The sequence below is a fragment of the Myodes glareolus genome, chromosome 5 (genome assembly GCF_982192425.1).
Source record: "Myodes glareolus chromosome 5, mMyoGla1.1, whole genome shotgun sequence".
In the NCBI taxonomy this organism is placed as follows: Eukaryota; Metazoa; Chordata; class Mammalia; order Rodentia; family Cricetidae; genus Myodes; species Myodes glareolus.
In genome coordinates this window covers 108,845,019-108,868,130 of record NC_142030.1, presented here as the reverse complement: position 1 = coordinate 108,868,130, position 23,112 = coordinate 108,845,019, and the positions used below count along the sequence as shown (strand labels likewise).

The window sequence follows — 23,112 nt, the reverse complement described above, 5'->3', positions numbered from 1 at the left end:
CCGCTTATGGCGCTAGGCTATGCCGTCAACGACACAGCCAAATTGTGCTTTTGATTTGTAATTACAGCAAATAGACAGTGTTTCAGGAATTTCATCAAAAGTCAGTGTTGGGTTCAGAAGAGCTGCAAAGAGAGCAGAGATCCTCGCCTATCTAGTTCATTCTGCTTACAAGCGGAACTTGGTTGAACAATATACAAAAAGCTTTGTAAACCAGGTTGGCTCTTACAATGGAAAGTCTATTATACCAATATTACCATTGTCATCAATACCAAGTTACTCAGATTGTTATTAAAGAATTAAAGAGGGGCTGGAGAGATGGCTCAGAGGTTAAGAGCACTGACTGCTCTTCCAGAGGATCCAGGTTCAATTCCCAGCACCCACATGGCAACTTACAGCTGTCTGAAGATCCGGTTGCAGGGGATCTGACACCTTCACACCAATGCACATAAAGTAAAGTTAAATAAACTATAAAAATATTTTTTTAAAAAATAAAGAATTAAAGAGAGAGACAGACATGGGGATGCTGTTGAACACAGTGACGTGAGTGCCAGAATTGGGTGGTTTGCTTTGTTACCTAGAACAATCTTTCTACATAACCCGTAGGTATGTAAATGAACACTAGCTGGTGAACACATAGCTAGTAGGTGTGTAAATGAATACTTGCTGGTAAATGGTACCTAACAGCTCAACACATTCTCCCATAGATGGGTCCACCGCCCCATTAAGGCACCAAGCCAAATTATACCTCTGATTTACTGGAGAGAAAACTGAGAGAGTTCTTAGTTGGGTGCCTAACACATAAAGAGCAGTAATCAAACACAAGCTTTGTACAGTATTTTGTGTTCGCACAAATACGATCGCACTTGAAGTTATCAAATGTTCATACAGTGTGTTTATTGGGAGCCCCAGAATCAATACTTATGATTATCAATTATTCACCAAGTTGGTTATCTGGGAAATGGGGTTAATAACATTGATTCTATTTGTATTACAGAATTATGGGACAGTCTGGATGATCTGCTCTGTTAAACACATGTAGTAGTGGAGCACTATACAAGTAAAGATAATATCATATATACCTAGGAGGCTTCTCCTCTCTTTCAGGCATCTTCTACTCAGCCCTTGTATGGAAACAATGCATTTTCTTTAAGTGAAAAACAACTTCGATGCCTTCTAGACACTTAACACATACCTGAACCAAATCTGCGAGAAGCTGCCAAAGCTAAAGGAATCCTGGGAACAATCTCAGATTTATTATCCCAATCAGTGATGCAAAAAAATAAGCCTATATCTCAGATTAAGAATCATGCAAGTTTGAATTCAAATCTTTGTGCTGGCATCCTTCTCCACCTAGCTTTGTGACTTAGCTCTTCCATTAGTTCATTTTCTCATCTGCGAAAGGGGTTGGAAAGATTAGACTTTTGCCATAACATTTCTTGGAGGGAGACTTCTCAGGACATTTTCTTACAGTATGAATACCAGGGTGTCTCTTTTTCTAAATGTGGCCACTTAAAGCCCCGGTTTCAAAAGTACCATGACAGTATGACTGCGATGTAAAAGTTTGCTGTGTTAACCAAAGTTATAAATAAGAACTGTGAGACCTCATTAACCTTAGAGAACACGCAGAGAATTGCACCCCCTTCTATCAGAGATACTTCTTTAGCCCCAATCAACAAAAGTGCTCATGCCAGTGATGACAGTATACCCACTGAAATGTCACATAGATAGAAAATTAGTGAGATAGAATATTCTAACAATTAAACTCCAAAAAAAAAAATGCCTGCTGTTACCCATATTTGTGGAAGAGAAGCTTTATACCTCTGGGAATTGACATCATACAACAAAGACAAACACCACAAGTCATCGTAATTGATGCATCTTTATTGTACTGATTCGGTCAGAGACGTTATCACAAGTTAACCTTAACTGTCAATTGACAATTTAGACTTGCCATGGAAACACAATACTGGTGTGTGGGGGGGAGGGGTGTGGGGGTGGGGTGTATTCGTGTGGGGGTGTGGGTGTGAGAGAGAAGAGAGATGGACAGACAGACAGACAGACAGACACACACACACACAGAAAAAGAAGAAGGGTGGGAGGGAATTTTAGACTGTATTAAGTTAGTTAGGATGCCCCATCTTGCGCGTTGGTGGACTCTTTCCATAGGCATGAATCCAAGAATAAAGTGGAGACCGTAGGCTGAGCACCAAACTGTGGCCAGTCATCTCAGTGCCTATTGTGGACATGCCCTGGTGAACAGAATGTAGTGTCTTTTTTTTTTTATTTATTTATTTTTTTATTTTTATAAAGTTTCCATTTCCGCCCCCCCTCCCAACACCCTCCCACTCCCCCCACTCCCCCCCTCCTTCCCCTCCGTCCCCCAGGGCAGTCAGGGTTTCCTGCCCTGTGGGAAGCTCCAGCTCCCTCCCCCTCCCTCCAGGTCCAGGAAGGCGAGCGTCCAAACAGACTGGATCCCCAAAATCCAGCATATGCAGAGGAAACAGGTCCCAGTGTCATAGTCAATGGCTTTTCCAGAATGTAGTGTCTTAAACTGTAATTCCAAACAAGCCTTTCCTCTTTTAAGTCTTTTTTTTTGGTCAGGTATGTGGTCACAGTGACAGGCAATGTAACCAACACAGCATTTGAATGTCTCAGGTTGCATTGCAGCACAGGGTGTGGAAGGAACAGACTGTCTATGAAGGAAATGGTAAACAACTAGGTAAGATAAAGCCCCCCAAAAAAGCCTATAAAAATCTTATAAAATGAATGTATAAATGCCATAATGAACCTGGCCTCTTGCGTGTTGATGGTAAAGATCCTAGAACCAACAGGGATACCCCAAATGTTAGATAATTCTTTAAAAGTGGAATGACCGGAATTTTTGCCTGGCACTGCGAAGTTTCATTATTTGACAATTTTTTCTGACACAATAATCATGTTCATTTCACTTTCATGTGGCTGCTTGTCAATCCATGGTGTGTGTGTGTGTGTGTGTGTGTGTGTGTGTAAGAGTCCGATAGGCTCAGAGGCTTGGCAATGCAGCCCTCCACTTGAGCACCAAACAGGCTAGAGAAAAAAAAATGAGTCTGATACTTTATCTTCCTTCCTCTTCACACATGTCATCATTAATGCTTTAAAGCCAGCCAAACTTACCAAACACTGAGATATGAAAAGAATTGCATGCACAATCACACTCATACACACACAACTGACCACCACAACTGCGACACACATATTTACACATACATACTAAAAGCAAAGCGAGGGCAAGAAAATTCCTCAGACCCTAGAGTTGGACTGAAAGACAACCAGAGAGAGACTCTGATTATACAGTGAAATTTGTAATTTCAGGCACAAATCCTGTTGACAGAAAAAGAAATCAGGGGAGGGAAATTATTTTGATGTCTAATTACAGTTATAGCTCCTGGCCTTGAATTTGGCAAGTTGCTAATGTCTATGGAGAGAAGATGAAGCCCCAGACCATGATAACGCCCCAAAGATCATTTTCTCTGTGCATGCAATTTCCTGTGATTCATTTGTTGCTTTCTGAATTAAGGACAATGACAGACAGCACTTTGGCATGCAAGGTAGGTCAGCTAGAAGCACCCTTATCGCCAAGATCAGATGGTCAAATCACAGATGAAGATAAAGAGATTTTAAAAGCAATCATTTTTTGAGCTTCAATTAAAACTTTCTGAATATGCATCAGCAAAGAGCTCAGGCCTTTCGTCTTAAGCTACATTTTTATTGTATTCAGTCTGATATTTGTGACTAATAAGATACACACATGGTGCTTTAAAATATTCAGTATACTTCATTTAAGCATATTTTTCAGGGAGTAAGTAAACACATGATTATAATTTTGAAAAGTTGGAATTACACTGGCCCCTTCCTCCCGCCTCTCTCTATCTGTCTGTCTGTCTATCTATCTATCTATCTATCTATCTATCTATCTATCTATCTATCTGTGAATGAGTGTGTGTGTGTTATATGTGTCTGTATGAATGTGTGTACAAGTATGTATGAGGTGATTGTGCACGTATGCACATAACAATCAGAAGCAGAAGTATGAGTCCTCTTATCAGTAACCTCAATGCAAATTATTGGGTCACCCAAAAAAATAAAAGTAGAAGAGGACAGGATGATGATCGGAAGTAGCAGTGGATAAAAGGGTAATTTTGAAGAATGTGATCAGGATACATTGTGTCTATGTATAGAAATGACATGTGTTAACGCAAAACCCATCATTATGGACAATTAATTATATAATTATGGTATATTTATTAATTATGGCATAATTAATAAAACATTTTAGAAACAAAATCTTGTCTTTTTAGCTATGAATTGTTGGAGGAGGGAATTTTTGTATGCATAGTTATTCACTCTGGTTTATCTGGGTTTTGTTTTGACTTTTTATGTTCCAAATACAAAAGGTAAAGTCAGTATGGACCAATCATAGGACAAACATGCTTTACATCGCTGGTCTGTCTCTTCAGCCTTCCCTTCTCCTGCCCTCAACATACACTTTGACTACTAGAAACGGTAAAGGTTTGAAGCTGCTTTTAAAATTGGATAAAGATCATATCCACAAAAGGTCTGGAGACATCGTGGGGGAGGGAGAAGATGTCCTCTTTGGTCTGGACTGATTTCCGATTGACTGTCATCCTTGCCAGTTCCACAGAGACAAGCACTTTGGACTTGGGCTGACAAATAGAAATAATTTCACCCAAATTATTCAAACTGCAAACATTAAAAAGAAGCAAGAGCTGTTATGTCTTTAAATATATCTGTGCTTGACAGCCTGCCTAGCGTTTCACGATTTAATTAGTAATATCATTTCCATGGACTTAAACTTATCCATCATATTACAGTTACTTCATTTCTGGCTGTGTAAATATAGCTGGATACGGGTTATGGCATTGTTCCTTTTGTAAAGATAAGTGAGAATTTTCAAGGAACAATATCAGTGAGAAGAAATAATATGGCTATAAGTTTGGCTCACCAAGTAATTCCACCTATAATAAATCAATCGCCATTTAGTATATTGCCACTCTCTTTCATGAACTGGCTGACATGGAACCTCCAGCTGAAAGCTCACCAAAGAGCTGAGGAGGAAAAAAATGAACACACAAAAGACAATTAATCTAATTAATGGCAGTAATAGTGCCATGCATCTGTTTAGTACTGTTCACAGCAGGCACTTTTGCAGAAGTGATTTTATTTAACCTCTTTTAATTAGCTTTAAGTGCTAACTTGTTTGGTACACACTATAAAACTTAGCGGATGCTCATAGTAGAGGAGACCAACATGGGTTTCTTGGTAGGACAGCCTTCACGTTTCCAAGAAGGCTGTAACAGTGGAATACACCCATAGTTCGGGAAAGGATAGAGACAGGGAAGCAATAAGTTCCTTAGCTCATTTCCTATGGCACATCTCACGAGTCAGAATATCATTTCTCATCATTTCCCCATCTGTAGACTGTCTTTAAATCTAATTCAGCGTTTGACCACAAAGACATATGCATTTAGCTCTGCGAGTCTCCCAATGATGATAAAAGTCCTGGAAGGCAGACATAAGCAATAATTGTGTTGACTGTGCAGGCACACCAGTCAGGCTGCGTCTCTCCTGCGGCTCAATTGCCTCAGCTGCACTGACTTTGATGAAACCAAAATACTGAAAAAGGAGAATGCCCCTGAAATATTTCAGGGAAAATGATTCCAACACAAAAAGCAAGCAAGGAAAGCTGTGTAGCCATGTGCCAGCAGACCAGCTGGGGAGGAAGCATTGGGCTTTTTCAGTCAAAGGTTTGCAGTGATGAGGCATCATTTAAATGGTCAGACTCTAGTGGATGGGGTAATTAAGACTTTTAGGAGAGACTTATTAAGGTTTTTAATTTAGGAATAAAAGTCCATCATTTTGTGAGTGTGTGTGTGTGTGTGTGTGCACGCGCGCTAGGGTGAGGATGTTGTAACAATAACAAAAACTTCCATGCATGTAATACAGAGAATTTCTACCAGGAAGATGGGGGTAGCTGTCTTAGTTACTTCTCAATTGCTATGAACAAACATCATGACCTAGGCAACTTATAATAGAAAGCATTGAATTTGAATTTCATTGCTTCACAGAATTAGAGCCCATGACCATTATTATGGGAAGCATGGCAGCAGGCAGGTGCTGGAGCAGTCACAGAGAGCTCACATCTGATCCACGTGACAGGGCAGAGAAATCTAATTGGGAAGGGTGCAGGGTATTGAAACCTCAAAGCTCACCCCCCAGTGACATACCTCTTCCAACAAGAACACACCTATTTCTTCCCAAATAGTTACACCAACTGGGGACAAAGAATTCAAATATATGAACTTTTGGGAGCCACTCTTAATCAAACCATGATAGTTGCCAAAGCCAGGACCACACTGAACTTCCTAAATGATCCATTTCCATCATATAGAGGAACTAGTGTATAATCTTATCATCTTACTGTAGTAGCTTCCTTCCTGTTGGTAAGATAAGACATGGAGATCAAAAGCAATTTGGAGAAGGAAGGGTTTATTTTAAATTACAGGACCAGAGTGGATATAGTACATTATGGGGTACGGGGGAGGCATGGATGACTTTAGGAGCACAAGGTACTAGTCAGAAAGCAGAATGATCACATTTCATCCACAAACAAGAACAACAGGAAGGGACCAGAAAGTGCGACCAAGCTATGAAACCTCAAAGCACTCACTGCCAGGGGTGTACTTCCTTCAGTGAGTTCCTAGTGAAGAAAAGTCCAGATTGTGTGGTGGGAATGATTAGGTGTATGTACATGTTCATACTGGTGTGTACACATGTATGCATATGATTATTTCTGAAGATGCCAGATGCCTTGTTTTGATTGTTCTCTACTTTGTTTTTTGAGACATGATGTCTCACTAAACTTGCAACTCAATTTTGTTAGGCTGGCTGACCAATGAGCTCTAGTGATCTGCTTGTATCTCTCAACCCAGGTCTGGGTTTACGAACTCATGCCACTGTGTCCAGCATCTTGGCATAGGTTCTAAGGCGCTAAACTCATGTCCTCATTCTTACATAGTAAGCACATTACCAGATGAGTGGTCTACCCAGCCTAAGAGCTATCATTTTATTAAAGAACATCCTTGAAAACCAGACTGAAATAAGGGAAATTGAATACAGAATGATTTCCCTTAGGTCATACAACAACAGATGGCATATGTGTCTACATTCTGTTGGCTTCTATGTTTCTCTCATGTCAAATTAATATCCTAAATCTCAGTCACACTTTCACAAAAGTCTCCAGGCTTATACAGCAGTTCCGATTGTTCCTCCATAAGAGTCAGGTCACTTGCTTGGGGGTTATGAATAAAAGCATTGTATCAATAGTTCCTCACTAGTAAAATCAGCTAGTTAGATCAGATGATATGCACACATTTTCCCCTTTCCTTCCTTTCCATTTTTCTCTCCTACATGCTCCTCCCTTCCTCCCTCCCTCCCTCCTTTCCTTCTTTATCCTTTTATTGCACTTCTTCGACTTTTCCCCACACACTGCTTTCTTTCCTTCCTTTCTTTTCCCCTCCTTCTTTTTGTTTCTTCTTTGCAACTTTGCAACTTTGTAACTCAGGGTAGCCTTGAACTTGCCACTTTTACAACACACCTTCAAACAACTTACACTGCAGACACTTGCCACCACTCTCAGATTTGTATTTCTTTGGTCATTAGTGTTGCTTATGGTGCCTCCTATTTTATCCATTATTTAGAGATTTTATCTTGAGTTCTCTAACAATACTTGTCTTTGTCTACCTTAGTTTTTTGTCCATGTATTTATGGACCAAACAATGTCAAATGTTTTCATTTCTCTAACTTTTCTTCAACCCTTTCTGTTTGATCTCTCTCATGTTTCTGCCTCAGGCTTTGTGTTTCCCTCCACTCTTCAGCTAAGGCTCTGAGAAGTGCTCTGTGAATGGTTAGGGAAGACCAAGTCTGTTTTCCCATAGCCGCTCTGGACAGGGTTATCATCAAACTTCGGGTCTAGTCCTAGATCATGAAAATCCTATTTCTTTCTTTCCTAGGACAGTGATGCCTACATGGCCACTATTCTCTCTCCATTCCAGTTTGTCTTACTTGACACTACAGCAGACTGCTCTGGTAGCCCAGGCTACTCCACAGTGCAACGAAGTCAGATGCTGAATAGAGTACCACAGCCAGGAAGATTTTCCTTTCTTACAGTGATATCATGTTTTAGAGGCACGGCTTCACAGAGTGTAGGACAAGACTGTCCTCAGGTGCTCCCAACTGAGTAGACTCTTTCCTATTGAAAATGCCAGCAGTCCTCTTCTGATTTTGTTTGTTTTTTGTATTTGTTTTGTTTTTTTCTCACTGTAAATTTTGCTTGTACAATCTGTGGTTTAGACTGAATCAAATGAAACTCTGTATTAAGTTTGCCAAATTATTGTTAAACAGCATGATGTCATCTGCATATAATTTGACTAATAAACTTATTTTGAACAAAAATATTTATAGGTTATTTGGATGGAACTTTAAAAAAACTTCAATGTTTTATTCTTACCAATGTGTGAAGAAATTCTTTGGCTAAAAATGTTGTGCAATAATTATCTCAGATTTCACTAAAGGTTCTGTGTGTTACAGAGGGTAAGAAAGAACCCCGCTACTAGAAAGTTTCTCCTGTAATAGGGAAGTGGAGACCAGAATTTACTGAAGGCATTGGCACGGCTGCCTTCTGAGCTTCTGATCACTTAGAGGAAAGTGCAACCAGGTGAGCAATTGAGAGTGAGCCAGGTGACCACTGTGCTTGGTGACCAGGGGCAGATGCCTGGCTCTCAGCAATTCAAAGGCAGCAGCTGGGGGCCGTGCAAGTGCCTACCTCATGTTCCATCAACGATCTAGAAAATGGACCTCCAACTTTATTTGATCTGTTAATGTGTGTACATCATGAAACTATTGTCATGTTGGAACATGGCATGCAAGACGATCTAAATTTGGGTCTCATAAGCTCCTCATTCATTATATACATTAATATATATTTGAATACATATTAAGCAATCTCTTCTTTCCTTTTAGTGCAGAGCTATGTTTCAGCGCTGGTACTACTATGTGGGTTACAATAGTGATGAGGTTCTCCACACACATTCCTGAGGCATATGAAGCATTTAAAAAGTGTTGCTTTTCCTTCATAGTCCATGTCATCCAACTGTTACCTAGCAACACCACAAGTCCCATAGCAGGCAGCTTGCATTATGAAGTATGGGCTGCTATGTCTCCTTGACCTCCCACTAGTCTTATCTCTCTATGGAGCTCTCTGTCAATAGTCTCTCTGAAGCTCTGGAGTCCCACAGCTGATCGGGTCATGCTGCTTTGCAAAATAAATCAGCTTACCATCACAGCACATTCTTGGGGAAGACAACCTCATTATTTCTGAGTCCACTTTACTGACCTTTCATTCTACTCAGTGACAGAGAAGTCCTCTGAGGTGGATAGGACTGGGAATACCTTGTCATCTTTTTCAGGTTGAACACAGACTGGGGTGCCTGGATAAACTGCGGTCTGAAGCAAGGTTTGTGCTTTTATGCTCTGAAGTTTTCCAAACATTGATGCACATATACTTTGTGTTAAATACTCTCTGTTGGTATTCATGTACATATAGTGTAAGTGTACACACATACACACACATACACACACACACAAGTACATGCGTTATACAAACGCATGCAATGAAATACATGGCCATGTTCTCAACTCTTTTTGAATTATCACTAGTTTCATCTTTTGTATTTTCTTAAAAGGATTAGAATAAATTCTTGAGACAGGATTTCATGTAGCCCAACTAGCCCCTAAATCTCTAACTATCTAAGGATGACCTTGAACTTCTGATTCTCCTGCCTCTGCGTCCTGAATGCCAGGTTTATTGGAGTGCAGCATGATGTTCAGTTTGTGTGGATTGGGGAGCAAATTCAATGTTGTGCACTTGCTAGGCCAGCACTCCAGCAACAGAGATTTACCCTCATCGTTAAAAAAGAAAAGTAAGAGAAAATTGCAAATTCACTACGAAACAGCAACAACAGATGCATAAACCAATGATTGATAACTGTGATTGTGCATGAAAACCCAGCAGCTCCTGCACTCTGATTCAGGTATCCTGCACCTGCCTTGGAATTCACCTTTTATATCACTGCTTTTACTCAGTTTTTTTTTCTTGAATGCAGAATAGGAGAGAAGATCACCAAGGGTATGTGAGTAGCAGAGATTAAGGAAGGGGATCTCTGTTCCTGGCCAAGAGTTTCTTTTTCTTAGAAATTGCATAAAGCTCACTACTCATTAAATTAGTAGTCCATACTAGGTTGAGTATTGTTTTCTCTCGTCTTGCAGACAGATTCTTTTTCTCAAACCCCCTGAGCGTGCAGCCTTCGGTCCATGTCAGTGTAAACGGAAATAGCGATAATATCAACAAAATGTATGGAGAAATGTATCTGTCTGTTTCAAACTTTGGAGACTCATGGCATTGGATCTCCTTCTTTGTGGGATGTCAGTAAAGGAAACAGATTAATCAAATAAATAATAAGATTTTATATCAAATTGTTAGAGAAGAAAATTCCAAACATGAAATTGGGAGTAGAAAGTGATGGGAAGTGAAATTTTCGATAAGGCGGTCTGAGAAGGACCAGAGAGGAGAGCTTCCAAATACACCAAGTAGATTTATATTTGCAAGGTTGTAGTGAGTGCAGAGATAGCAATGTGTTGAGAACACATGACTTAAGTTCTCAGCCCAAAACAGAACATCTATGTCTTGTCTTGAGAAATGGTGTGGGAGGTGTAAGGCCAGAGCCTGCAGAGAACTGCGAGAAGTGATACTGTTTATACAGGATGTTGCTGCTGTCCCAAACTCACAGCACAGGGTACACAGGACAGGGCTGTTGTTCCTCGCCAGCTCACATTTAAACATGGATGGTCTGAGTATCCGTAAGGCCCCAGTACTTCCTGGGGAGACATAGATTCTTAGTAGATTCTGGGGAGAGAATCTACATTCATCAATGATGTAACCATGGGTGAATTGTGCTTGCTAGAGCAAATAATTCCAAATCCATGCTCATGCAGGCAAGTGAGAAGGAAAAGTTCAGTGACAGTGAGAGGGATGTAATGCTGGGCGGGAATGCTGTCAAAGTACACATGCAAATGTATGACGCTGCAAAAGAAGAAAATGTTTAAAGTGTAAATAGATTTACAATACATGACTGAAATCATCTAAAGATCTATGGTTTAAACTAAGCACTTGTATTTTCTATTTCTTCCTTCCTTCCTTCCTTCCTTCCTTCTGTTCTTTCCTTCCTTCCTTTCTTCTGTTCTTTCCTTCCTTCCTTTCTTCTGTTCTTTCCTTCCTTTCTTCCTTCATTATTTTCCTTTGACTCAGGATCTCATGTTGTCTATGCTAGTTTCCAATCACTTTGTAGCTACTCGTGGCCTTGAACTCCTGATCCATCTACCTCAGCCTCCTGTGTGCTAGGATTGCAGGTGTGCACCACCACATTCAGCAACAGGTTTCATTTTCTTGATTAACCCAGACTCAACAAATAGATATATCTCCTACTTTTTCTCATTTGTGGATGTTAGTTTTATATGTTAAATATTGTGTTCCATTTGCAATATCCAGAGAGATCAGGAAATTATTAAGGGTTCATGTATGGAGGAGTACTTCCAGGCAGGGGTGACAGAGAACAAGGGTATAAAGGACTAAAAGGGAATAATGCCACAGGAAGTGTTAAATGGGTGGGAGTTTGAAGGCAGAGTCGAGGAAGGACTACGGGGAAGGTTAACTAACAAAAAGACTTTTCAAGAAAGTAATGTGTAAACCAAGTGCTCTAGAAGTTTTCTAAAATGCATATACATATATATTTACATTTACATCATATACATATACAAGAGTTTATGTGGAATTGTCACATTGCAGGGCAACAATACCCCTACTAGACAACCCAGAGAAACAAATAAAAACTCAGTACCAGAAATGGCTTGATTCATTTGGAGTTATTAGCTAGTAGCATCCCACAGATTCTTCCCAAAACTTCAGATTATTGTCAAGGCTCTTGTTTACCTTCCAGAACTTGATGGTAAAACCTTATTGCTTAAGACACAGCATACTCAATTCACAGAACATGGAGACATCAGACTGTTGCTCACCTGGATACCGCATCCTTACTATATAACTTTTGGAGTGCTGGGGGGTACTTTGGTGCTTTTCATGATACCAGAGGAGAAGAGCAAGCATCAAACCTACCTCGGGAAACCTGAGAACTATAATAACGACAAGACATGCCTATTGGTTCAATAGTGACACAAGTACAATGGGGGTAACTAATCACTTTCTAATTGGATTTAAATCCAATTATACAAGTTAAATCCATTCCTGACATTGTTATTAGCGTCAATCAGAGATATGACTGGATAGGTCACAGGTCATGGAACTTACTTTCATCACTCTGTTAAATGATTATGGATTTAAACAGATTACTAATGAGTTATCATTACATGCTCAGATTGGTGCAGCTCTCTTTTCTGCAATAGATGGTGATTAGCACAGAGGCCCACAACTGATCATGCAGAGAGGTTAACACCGTGGGAGACTAAGATATCTCTATAGTACCTCTCCTCTTCATATTGAGAGATATTTGAAAAGAGGTGTTGGAAAGATTGTAAGAGCCAGGGACAATGAAAGAGTGTATGCTGGACAGAATAGAGCAGCTGCATACACTCATGGCAGCTGTGCCATACAAAAGACATAGACAAGCTCATGATAGCCAAAGTCCCAACATGGGTCTGTCTTTCTTCCTTCCTTCCTTCCTTCCTTCCTTCCTTCCTTCCTTCCTTCCTTCCTTCCTTTCTTGATTTTTGTTTCTTGATGTTTGTTCCTTTGCTTGTTTGTTTGCTATGTGTGTGCTCGTGAGTGTGTGTGTAGTCCTTACAGTTCATTTATGTTCCAGTGGCTGACACACATCTGAAAGTATAAAGGCAGCATAAATTATACCTGGTGACTAATCTTTTTTTAAAAAAAGAAAAAGTATGCAATGCAAAGTCCAGAAGGTCCAAGGAAAGGGGAGATCCAGGAAAAGGTAGGAGGGAGAGTTGGTAAATCTAATCAAAATTCAATGGATACAATTCTCAAAGGACTAATTAAACATGGGAAGATGTGGCTTGCCTTATTTTACCCTGGGTTATTATTTAAAGGCAATAACAAATATTGGAATTGAGAACCAAGTTTGACTGTGAAACTTATACAGCTGTGAAATATTCATGACTCAGGATGAAGACAGAGTAATCTCAGACTAATTCTATCAAGAGGCATGCCCATTTCTTTGATGCTGTTGTAATAGGACCTCCCAAATCTGGCATGTATTAGTATACAAACACAGAATCCTCAGGAGAGAAGCCTCCTGCAACGTTAGAAGCTGTGACTACACATGTTTGTGTGAAGTTGAAGTCGTTCTAGGAAAACTCCAAAGTCACCAGGAACTTAAGAGTGCATCTGCTGCAGTTCATTAACACAGTGATGCAGCACCAAGTAGGCAGAGGACTCAGAAGGCATGGGAAGTCACTGCCATGCAGGAGGAGGCACAGTATTCAATAACAGTAACTATGTTACTGTTCACTGGGGCTGGCATTACTTTTAAAACTGTAATCAGGTGCCTTAGTTACTTTCTCTTTTCTTTCTCATTCTACTGGTGCTTTCCTTTTACTCCCCTTTCCCTTTTCTCTTCTTTTCCTCCACCCCCCCCATTTCATCCTTCTTCCTTTCCCTTCCTTAATTTTGATGTATGGTCTCACATTTCCTAGGGAGGCTTTAAATGCGATATGCACTTGAAGCTGACTTTGGGCTTTTAATTAATTTCTTGTGAGGAATGTTGTACATGTCCCTTCTTATTATTTCTTTCTGTTCTCCCAAATACAAGAAAAACAAAGCTTGTCCTTAAAGCATTTAATAACTTCCTTCATCCTGGTAGGTCTGCGGTAAGAGAACAGAGACAGAAAAAGTAACACCAGTGAAGCATTAACTGCACTAAGCTTCAAGTCAACTGATATCATTTCATCTCTGAGAACTCATTCAAAGGGAGCTGGGGAAATGGCTTAGTTTGTAAAGCACTTATCTTGAGAGCATAAGGAGTTGAGTTTGAGTCTCAACAAATATGTATAAGAATCTGGGTGTGGCAACATGCATTTGCCATCCCAACACTGGGACTCACTGGCTCCAGCCAGGCTAGCTTCATTGGCCTGGCTAGGGAAAGTCACTCTGTGTATGCCTCTCCATCAGGAATGTCTCCTGGGACACAGTGCGAGGTATTGGTTCAGCAATGTATGTGTCAAATTATGCAGTGATGGAAAGCCCAGAATAGGCATGGTGTGGTGACTCAGAGCTTATAGTTTGGAGAAACTGTGAAGTCACAAAGGAAAGCTACTACTTGCAAGGAGGAACTTGTGTGTGATGAATGTGAGGAAGGGCCGGAAAGAAGATGAATGAGTGTCACGGAAGTGTTTATGTCAGCACCAGTGAGTCAGTGTTGGGCCTTGGATTTGGAGTGTTTGCTATTTCTTCCAACAGCTGCCCTGCTGGTTTTGCTGCAGTCGTGTGGCTTCTCCATGGTTTGCAGCAATCCACATCAGTTTTGGAGCCTGAACCAAGAGGAAAATTATTTGAAGCTCCAAGGAGAGAACAAAGCAATCATGCCTCTGGGTAATCAGATGAACATTCTAGCGAGGCACATATGTATCAAGGTTCAGGTGATGTTGAGCCCATTAGAAACATCAGTGTCTCTCACTATTACAGACAATGGATTTGAGCTGAGCTACGCCAGGAGGGTACGGAGGTAGCAACTTCAAGATTGACATATAAAAGAAGCTGGTTCAGATTGCTCAGCAGCTGAGGGAGCTTGACACTAAATCTAAAGACTTTAGTTGGATCCTAGGACCCACATGATCATTCTCTTATTCTCTCACCTCCAGAAATGCTCTGAGGGATATAACTCTCTCTCTCTCTCTCTCTCTCTCTCTCTCTCTCTCTCTCTCTCTCACGCACGCGTGCGCACACACACACACTCACACACACACACACACAAGCATACAAAGGAAAGCAAGCACACATATGTAACACAGTGAGTAATTAAAACATAATAAGAAAGTCAGTTATGAAAGGAGTAGAAACTCAGGCCCATTTAGAATACATTAAAGAAAAAAAATGAGGATGACTGAGAAAAATCCCATGATAAACAAATGTAGAAGAGGTAGATATTATGCAAATGACCTCTGAAGGGTCATGAGCCTCATGCCCAGATCTCTAGGAACAGATGTCTTCCCAAATCTCTAGTCTCTTCCATTCTCAGATTGCTTTCACTTTCTTAGTAAATGACTCTATTTCTATTTATAACCACATACTCCTGCTATAATTATTTGTCCTGGGACACATAGACTTGGAAACTTCACTGGCTGCCCTCCAGATTCGGACCTGGACCTATACATCACCAGAGGCTGCAAATTCATGAGACAACTCACCTGTCATACCTACCCTTATCAGAGCCAGAAAGGACACTAGCTGATCTGAACTCACAGCGATGGCATACACTTTCTGGTTCCGGTCTAAGGTGCGCACTACACGAATGCCTTTCTCCATAATGTGTCTCCAGACGTCTTAGGCATCCAAATGTACGCCGAACCCTAAGGAGTTCTCTCTTTTTGTGTTCCTTCATTGCTCCCTATGGCCTTCCCCAAGCTGCGTATGGAATTTGCCCAGATTTCATTGCATTTTCTGATTGTCTGCCAGCCAGATGATAAGAGGCATCTGATCAAGGGCCTGCCTAAGTGCTCCATCCCGTGCTGTTGATGCTCTCTGCATTATTCATGCAGCACCACCCCGAACAAACCACACTTTGATTACGCAGTCATTTTCCAGTCCATTCATTTACCAGACAAGTTAGAGATCACGGGAGATCAGAGGAGACACATTTATGAATCGATAATGAACTTTGGCTCTTCGCTCCCTCTGTGTCCTCGGCTCCCCTTTTGGTGTGGGTGATCACTGGCAAGGGCTTTTCTGAAGATCAAATGAAGGGACAGATGGAAAAGTTCCCTGAATGGTAATGCACTGAATAAAGGGAGACACTTACCCTTGGAAGGCAGAGGCTTTGGGGAGAATGCAATCAGACAGACCTACTTCTGAATGTCAATGTATGTGAGTGGCCTCTGAGAATAACCTAAATTCTTACAGTCTGCTTCAGGGACTTACCGAGGAAAACAGGGCTTCAGTAGATAAACTGCCTGACATATAACCGGAAGGATCTCAGTTCCAATCCCTGATACCATGTAAAATTTCATGTCCGGCTGCACATGCCTCTTATTCCAGGGCTGGGTGGTAGAGAGGATGCACAAATAGGTGATCTTTGAAGATCCTTGGCCAGTTGATCAAGTCTAACTGACAAGTTTCACCTTTAGTGAGAGACTGTCTCAAAAGGTCAGGTACAAAGCCACAGAGGAAAGACAGCTGTTGTTGATCTATGGCCTCCACATGTGTGGACACACACACCAACAAGTACAAAAACTATATACATACAGCACGCACACACGCACACACAGCCACACACACACACATGCACAGAGATTCATGTGTGCATGTGACTATACACAAAACAAAAGGACATCAGTCCACTGTCAGGATGATAACCTGATCCAGGCCTCATGGGTGACAGGCATTCCAGGATCTTCCCTTCCTCCCTTCTGCTCTTTGTTGGCCTTGCTCACTGACTCTCTCATGAACCCCATCATTCTGTTTACCTTTCTCCAGTGTGGATGCAAGCTCAGCTGCCAGTTTGAGTCTACAATCCTGACATATGGCTCTGCTTTATTGTTCTGCCTTCCCTCCAGGAACAAACACAGTAAAGTATATGCATAGGAATCTGGCTCCTTCATATGCATAAGCTTAAGAGTGCAGTCTCCACTCTGTGTTACCAGGTTTTGCAGATTTTCCTGTGGGTGCTAATGGGGATCCCTGTGCTTGGGACAGGAGACAGTAGCTGCAGAAGTACACAAAATTTCATGGGAAGATGAGGCAGACAGATACTTCCTATGAGCTCACAACAAATGTGCAAACCTGTTGGGGCATCCTGAAATTATATGTGTCTATTGAAGTAAATAAAAAACAGAAGTCTATTGTTAGACTTCAAATATACTCAGGTAACTGAGAGTAACCTATTCAAGTGCTTTTTTGCATGCAGTATTGTGTAATGAATTAAAACCCTCTAGTTGGAGACTTCAGTGAAAAGTTCTGATATCTATATTACTTCTAGATATGAACTGAATATGTAATAGAGGAGTCTAGCACCAAAAAAGATATATGTGTTCAAAAATAAGAAAATATGACTCACTGAGATGACTCGAAAAGCAAAAGCATTTGTTGTGCAAGCCTGGCATCAAGAATACCATGATAACAAGGCAACAATGTAAAGATACTTCCAACTACTCAGAGTTGTCCTATGATTTCCATACATGTCAGCACACACATCACACCATACACACAAATACTACTACTACTACTACTACTACTAATAATAATAATAATAATAATAACAAATTTTTTAAATTGCATAACTTCACCTTATCTCTTGGCCATTGACGGTTATTGGTTATTTATTACTTTGTGTTCACACCCTGCAGGAAAGGGGTCAGCATGGAGGAAGTACCGACACTGGCAGGTAGCTGAAAATCCCTTGAACTTTGGCAAGTAGACACAAGTTGTTCATCAGATACCAGGTTACCTTCTTGTCAGGTCCTCAATGCTCTGTCATGTCCAAGTGGACAAGTTAGACTCCTCTTTCCACAAGCCCTCTCACAAGTCTAAGCGCTTGTAACTGCTGCTTCAAGACATATTGCCTGAATGAAGAGTTGATGAAAACTTGCCTCTAGGGAGCTGCCTGACTGCAGGATCTAATATTGACAGCTTAGGCAAGTATAATTCTTTTATATATTCTATTTATAAGATGATGCCACTTAAATGTGTGACCATGATCAACTCTCGTGTGTGTGTGCATGTGTGTTTGTGTTTCTGCGCATGTGTGCTTCTGTTTGTATGCATGGGTCTGCACCATCCATACACTGTGTGGATGTGAGAAGAGGGAGGTGGGTAGAGTGTGAGGCATCAGTGGTTGGGACATCAAGGTGACATTGAATCCAAAGATCAAATACTGTGAAGACCCCAGGACATGATGTATCTCACAGGATATCATTTACAAAACAAAATACAAAGATGACACATTTTATAACTTCAAAATTTTCTAGAAGAGTAGTATTCTGAGCTCAGGAATTTGAGTGCCTGCACTGGCCAGGGTTCCTGAAGCTTCAACTAATTGTTGCTATTATCATGCTGACAGGGAGTTCTTAGTCTGCAGTCAAGATCAAGCTCTGAAATCACTTTCCCCTCAAAGTTCCACTTTCATCATTTCAATATGATACCTTGCTAAAAACCTGGTTCATGGCTGTCAAGTATGTGCAGTAGGTAAAGTGTCTTCTGTACAAGTCCAGTGGACTAAATACTATCTCTCAAATTCTCCTACTGGAAAAGGTAGAAAGAGAGAACCTACTCCACAAAGTAGTCCTCTGACCTCCACACTCACATTGTGACACACCCAAGGACACACTCTGACCCAAACCAACACCCACCGTCATATACATACCTAATAAATAACAAACAAAAGCAGACTCTTCAGCACTGTGTGAGTATAGACAGAGTGGGTTGCTCCTGTCCGCACCCCCTGCAAGGCACATTCCTTGCTTTGGGTTTCTGAAATGCACTAAGGAAGTTGTTACTCTGTTTGTCTGGAAGATGTGGCCCTCCATTGCATGGCAGGTACAAATTGTGTTTGACTAAAGACAGCATGTTGTGTGCAGGATAAACTGTATTCAGACTCTTCTAATGGGCTAAACTGAGTATAATTTATCTGAACCTTGAAAACTGTAGCTGTTTGTCTCTAATAAGCACATAGTTGGGTAGAGTGGGTATTTCAACCTTCTGAGTAATGATTGAGAGGATAGAGTGTAGTAGGGGGCCATTTGTTTCCTGGTCTCCCGGAAGCTCAGACCCGAAAATAACCGCATAAAAGCTGTATTATTTAAATCACTGTTTGGCCTATTAGCTCTAACTTCTTATTGGCCAACTCTTACATCTTAATTTAACCTATTTCCATTAATCTGTGTATCAGCATGTGTGGCTGTGGCTTACTGGCAAGGTTCGGTGTCTGTCTCTGGCGGGGTTACATGGCTTTCCTTTACTTTACCTTCTTTCTCCCAGCATTCACTTTTGTTTTCCCCACCTAACTCTACTCTGCCCCATCAGACCAAGCCAGTTTCTATATTCATTATCCAACAAAAGCAACACATACACAGAAGGACCTCCCATATCATTTCCCCTTTTCTGTTTAAATAAAAAAAAAAGAGGCGGCTTTAACTTTAAGGGATCTCCCATATCAATATAGAACATGAGGATACACAGATGAATAGAAATAGGTCGATTTAAAATGTAAGAGCTAGCTTGAAATAAGCATAAACTAATAGGCCAAGCAGTGTTTTAGTTAATACAGTTTCTGTGTGGTTATTTCGAGTCTGAGCAGCTGGAACAAATGAGCAGCCTTCGCCAACAACATCCAAGGCTGACTTAGAATTCTGATGGGGAATCCCCTACTCCGAGGAATCATAATCAGGCATTTTATGAGAGTACTAGGCCAGAAAAATCTTGGACACCATGGTTATAATTACTACTCCTTCATGTTCTAACCTACTCAAACTCAGAGAATATCCCATCCATGGTAAAAGTTCCCTGTTATGACTGTCTGGACCCCACAGATGGCTCGGTCTGTCGAACCCAGGACATAGGCTCACATCCACGTTCCTAGCCTAAGAAACACTGTGTTGCAGGTTAAAGAAGAACTCAAATCAGAAAAGGAAATGTAGAAGAGGAGTGGGGGAGAAAGGGGGAGAGGGAGAGATGAGGAGGAGAAAGAAGAAAGAGAGATGAGAGAAGAGAAAGAGGAGAAGTAGGGGAGGATGGGAAGAGGAGGAGGGGAGGACAGCAAACGGCCAGTAAGAGATGGTATAAAGAACTAGTGACATTGCTTAAGACCTTGGCTGCAAAGGATGTTCTCCTTTACATAAGATGCCTTGCTGGGCACAGTCTTCCACTAGGCTTTCTAAATACCTGCCAGCCAGCTGGGCATGCGCTGGCTAGCCTGTCCTAGTCAACAAAGTTCCACATCTAGAAAGTCATCCTATAGCACAGAGCTGTCATAATCTGCCTTCCCAGAAGCCAGGGAAGCAGTAACAGGAACCCTTAGCTCACCGACCAGGTAAGAGACAAGCCACCCACCTCTATTACTTTTGCCACCTACTGTAGGAACAGAGGTGGCCTGCTCCCACTTGCCAAGCATCCTCAGAGTGGCATGGAAAAACTCTGGCATTTTGTCAAATGTGCAAGACAACCAGGTCGCAGATCACAGTGTAGGTGCCTTGGATCATAAGAGGCAGGTGCTAGCAGCCTGCATTGCCCTTCAGTCTTCCCCGCCTCTCCCACTGGACAAGTGCTGCATGGACTGGATGCATAATGTCCCTTCTCTTTTGTACTTTTAACTTGCCTCCTCCCCATCCTTCCATTGCCTTGGCCCAGGAGGCAACAGAGCCTTCCATCATGTCTGTCCCTCTGCCTTCTCTTACAAACCCACTCACAGACACTGTTTCAACTCCTTTGGCGCTCCTGTCTAAGTCCCAGTTTACATGAACAAATCCTCCACTCCGATTTACGCAGTTGCTGAGGTGAGACCTGATATAAATGAAGATTTATGTGACCACTGTTACAATTCCTCCCAACCCTCTCCTCCCTTACCCCTAACCCTTACCCTTACAGCATCCTTCCCTGCAGGAGGGAATCCTCTCCACCAATGTAAGTATATTCCTCCCCCCCCTTCCTTCCACATCACTCCTCCTGCTCCTTTATTCTGGGCCCCTCCCCTAGTTTTTTGTAGCTCAGAATCTCATGCATCTGGACCCGTGATCTGGCAGCCTTCCTCACCTACCGTGGTGAAGAAGGTGGTCTCTTCTTGCCCTTCCATTGTCCACTGTAGTGAAACTACTGCAGGCAGTGCCTTGCAATGCTGCTGCCACTGCTGCCTGCAATGGAAGACAGTGCTCACCCATGAGATGGGGTCACCATCCACTGTCCTGCCCTTCCCACCACCACCGGGCAGCTGAATGTCAGAGCAGGGATGAAAGCTACAATAGGCAAACTGTGATGTTTCCCTTCCCCTACTGATGAGCAGGGTTGTTGTCCCTGTAGGGGGTGGGTAAAAGCAAGAATCAACCACTGACTTCCTGGATTTCCCATTTTTCCCTCCACCAAGACACTGTGCATGTATATAAGTGACTGCATACAAATGTTGGGTTTTTAAATCATATTGCTAACAGGCATAATTATTGTTATTATATTGTTATAATTGTAATCCATTATTACAAAAACCTGCATTTTATATATTAGTGGTTAATGTGAAGTTTGTTTTGTCGAGGTGTGTTCTGCTTATAGCAACATTAATTCGTTCATTTCCTGACTTTGTAATTTTACTTTTCAATATGTGTTTAAAGAAAACTGATTTACCACCCACAGTGCTGAATTCTTGGCAGAATGATGAAGAATCATTTGGTTTACTTAACGTGTCAAGCTTAACATTATGTCAAATACATAAGGAAGACTTTTCCCCCCCTTCTGTTTTAACTACCAGTCTTGGGTTAAATGCTCACATGCCTTCTTTACATTCATTGACATATGAAAGAGGAAGGTATATTATGCCAACCTCCAAAATGAAGCACAAAATGTTTTTGAAAATCTAATATCAATAAGAAAAAACATGTAAAACAGTAGAAAAGCAGACTAGGAAATAAACAATAAGTAGTAAGAGTTCCATGCCTGCTCACACTTGTAACCTGAAAGTTACTTCTATGTCCTGGATCACACACATAGCTTCCCATGGCACCTCGCTAAGAAAACCAGAAGACTTTCAGGGTTGTACAAGGCTGTTCATGAGTGCCGTGAAGTATGACGGTCATCTCTAGTGGTTTTATATCTTGGGCTATATATTGGCTCTGAAGGGGTGCTACTTAGGTCATGATGAATGATATTCACTGAGGTTTGGATTGGGTTCATCCCAGACCCACCTTGTCAAAAATTTAGGTTTTTCTAGACTGGCTTTCTTTATTGATCCTGGTGGTTTCTCCCTAAACAGGGTGTTTCTTTGCTAAGAGGCAACATGTGGGTAGTTTTCTGTTTTGATCAATAGGTTACACAATTCTTTGCTCAATGGACATATAGCATTTTCCCACAATGCATCTGATTTAAACATTTACACACTCAACTATGCATACAGTTCAGGCTGGATTGGTGTACTACCTCTAGTTCTCAGTACATTCTGGGATGTGTTTGACCACAAAACAAACTGGCTAAGGTTTGATAAATTGTTGTTCCCAGCAGCTCAGGTGGAGTGACTGGTTACTTTGTTGAGGAGGAATATTACTTTGCTGGAGAGCTAAATATAGTTAGTGATCAAAGGTTTCTAAGCTACTCATGAAAACTCCCTGCCTCAGTAGAGTTACCTGAGTGGTGGCGAATGGTGAAGGCTGAAGCTTCAGGGGAATATTTTGACCATTGAGGCACTGTCTTACAAGGAGATTTAAATGGTTTTTATGTAGTCCCAGCTCTCAAGATTGAATCCTTATAATAGAGCAGTGCTGACTCCCCCTCTCCAGCACCAGGTTCCAGCTTCCTGATTTGCCATCTCTCCATATTGCCTGCATTTCCCCAAGATGCCATCATGAGGCCCTCACAAGACACAAAACTAGTGTAGCTGCCTTAACTTGGACTTCCTGACTATGAAGTTAAAAAAAAAACTTTATTTATTGTATATACTACTTTGAAGCATTTGGGATGTTTTCAAAAGCCCATGTCTTAAAAGTTAGGTTCCAAACCATAGTGCTGTTGGAAGGTACTGGAAGCCTTGAGGAGTGCCACCTAGTTAGAAATCTTGCAGTCAT

At 41.3% G+C, this 23,112-nt stretch overlaps 1 protein-coding gene across 1 annotated transcript in view; it reads right to left on the bottom strand.

Moving 5' to 3' along the window:
• Cntnap5 (contactin associated protein family member 5) overlaps positions 1-23,112 on the bottom strand; it is a 908,928-nt gene that overhangs the window by 806,937 nt on the left and 78,879 nt on the right. The gene's annotated exons all lie outside the window — the stretch shown is intronic.